Below are 2,718 nucleotides of genomic sequence, written 5' to 3'. Positions count from 1 at the left end.
TTCCTGAGGCGAGACCGGGGGGGCACAGGCGGGGAGAGCCCGCACCGCACGCATGCGTTCCCGCTGGTCCACGCAAGGCAGGGAAACCCCGGGAGGATGCTGTGCTCCCAATCCCCAGGGATCCTCCGGAGGATGCTCCGCTTTCCCCCCACCCTGGAGGATGCTCCGCTTTTCCCCCTCCCCGGGAAGATGCTCCGCTTTTCCCCCACACAGGAGGATGCTCTGCTTTTCCCCACACCCTGGAGGATGCTCCGGTTTTCCCCCCACCCTGGAGGATGCTCTGCTTCCCCCCCTCCCCGGGAAGATGCTCCGCTTTTTCCCCCACCCTGGAGGATGCTCTGCTTCCCCCCCTCCCCGGGAAGATGCTCCGCTTTTCCCCACACCCTGGAGGATGCTCTGCTTCCCCCCCTCCCCGGGAAGATGCTCTGCTTTTCCCCACACCCTGGAGGATGCTCCGCTTTTCCCCCACCCTGGAGGATGCTCCGCTTTTCCCACACCCTGGAGGATGCTCTGCTTTTCCCCACACCCTGGAGGATGCTCTGCTTTTCCCCCTCCCCCGGCACTCCCTGGGAGGATGCTCCACTCCCCGGCACCCTCGGAGGATGCTGCACTTTTCTACCCCGGCATCCCCCGGAGGATGCTGCTCTCCCCTCCTCGGGCGGCAGAACGGGACCTGCTGCCCCCACCCCATCATCAGATCACCAAAAATCTCCCGGTGCCTCCACGGGCATTGTGCAGCCACGTGCTGCCTCTGGGATGGCCAGGGAAATGGTCTGCCAGGCTTTTCACTTCACTTGCTGCTGGAAAATGAGCCAAATCCTCAAGGTTCTGTGCTTATGGTGCTGTTTGGTCAAGCTCAGTGCCCAGTCTTGCTGCTTGAAATAGTTTTGTGCCATGCAGAAAATGGGGTCAGAAAATTGGTTTGGGGCACATCAAGAGCCATTTTTGGTGTGGACAAATCCCCTGGCTCAGTAACAGCCACGCACAGGTCGTGTCTGATCTGTGTTTGTGTGTCTGGGAGAAAAGCCTGTGGGGAAGAAGGCCACAGCCACAGTGTGTGCAACCTATATTTGATATATGATCCATCTGTCTGCGTTCTGAGGTCTGTATGTGTCAAATGTGGTGACATTCATTCCTGTGCCTTCCTCAGCACATCCCAGCAGCTCTGAGGAGCCCACCTGAACAGTTCCTACATCCCTCCAGACATGTTTCAGCTCCAGCCTTTCCTCCTTCCCTCCCTGCACAGTGCAAACCCCAGCAGGGCACTGCACTGCATGTTGTCCCTCTGGCTGTTCCTGGATTTGAGGGTGACATTCAGCCCTGTCACCATTTGCCACAGGCCAGGGGCACCCATCTGCAGGGCCCTGAGGTGACTGTCCCCCCACCATGGGCACAGTTTCCCTCACAGCTCCCTGTACCCTGCAGAAATCCCAGCGTTGTTAATTTGGATCCAGTCCTCCCAGGGATGTCTGTGTGACAGAGAATCCGTCCCAAAAAAATTACATGGGAAATGAAGTCTCCTTTTCTGTTTGGCTAAATGTCTGCCAGCCTGTTCTAATTTACCCAGCCAGGTTGATTTGCAACTTTCAATTTTCCATCGGTTGGCTGTGACCAGGACACTGGGAAAATTTAGCACTTGAGTTCACCCAACTCCTGCATTTCAAAATATCCCAGCCCGAGACATGCAGGAGAAAACCCTTTCCGTTTTGGAACAACCAGGAGGGAAAAGTCTGAACACGAGAGGTTTTAAAAGCATCGAATTATTATTTCACATTGAAAACGCCAGAGCAGCCTGGATCCCTGTGAGCCCCAGCATCCCCCAGCCCCGGGGATGGGCAGGAGGTGACAGCCCAGGAGATGCCATCCCTGGGTGACCTCACAGCCTGTCCCAGGCTGGAGGAGCAATGCCAGAGGCTGGGAATGCTGATCTGGGGGAGCCGGCAGCAGGCGAGACACACTCAGTCTGTGCTTCACCAAAAGTTCATCAAAGCCAAAAGATTTTTTTTTTTAATATAGTATTTTTTCTTTTTCTTTTTTTTTTTTATGAAACAGTTGAGATGACTCAGCGGTTTCTGACGCAATCCCCGTTTCATCGGAAAATTCCTAACCAGCTCCTAGTGGCAACTGATTGCTGCCATAAATCACAGTGTTATCCCTGGCGGCTCGCACAGCCCCGCCCCGGCCCTGTGAAATCAGCAGGAGCGATGCCATCGCCTCGATGGGAGCCCGACCAGCCCCGAGAACACGCTGCAGCACGGAGCAGATCCAAAACACGAGTTTCACATCGGCCAAACCCCGCAGCTTCAATGCTGCCACCCCAAAACCCCGGGGACAGCGGTGTCCCCAAAGCCCCGGGGCTGCTGCTGCAGGTACTGCATTAATCACGGCCGGCCAGGCTCGGACAACAGCGGGTTTTATCTCCCGGGTTTTGGCTGGAGCGTTAGAAATGATTTGCAGATGTTATTTACTGCTTTTGGGCTCGCAGTAAATTGAGACAAGATGCACCTGCATGGACAGCGAGAGCCTTTCCCACCCGGGACGGTCACTGAGGGCTCGTGTTGGACTTTCCCAGGGAAATTTAGGGTTTGGATGAGAGTACCTTATCCAGCTCTGCTCTCTGCATCCGGCACTTGGGAGAGGCAGAGCAGCAATCCTGGGCATTCACTGCTGGGCATTCACTCCTGCCACTGCCCCAGGACACGGTGGGTGACAGCCACC

This window comes from Melospiza georgiana, chromosome 20 (genome assembly GCF_028018845.1).
Source record: "Melospiza georgiana isolate bMelGeo1 chromosome 20, bMelGeo1.pri, whole genome shotgun sequence".
NCBI lineage: Eukaryota > Metazoa > Chordata > Aves > Passeriformes > Passerellidae > Melospiza > Melospiza georgiana.
The sequence above is the reverse complement of the archived record's forward strand: the minus strand, read 5'-3'. Positions refer to the sequence as shown.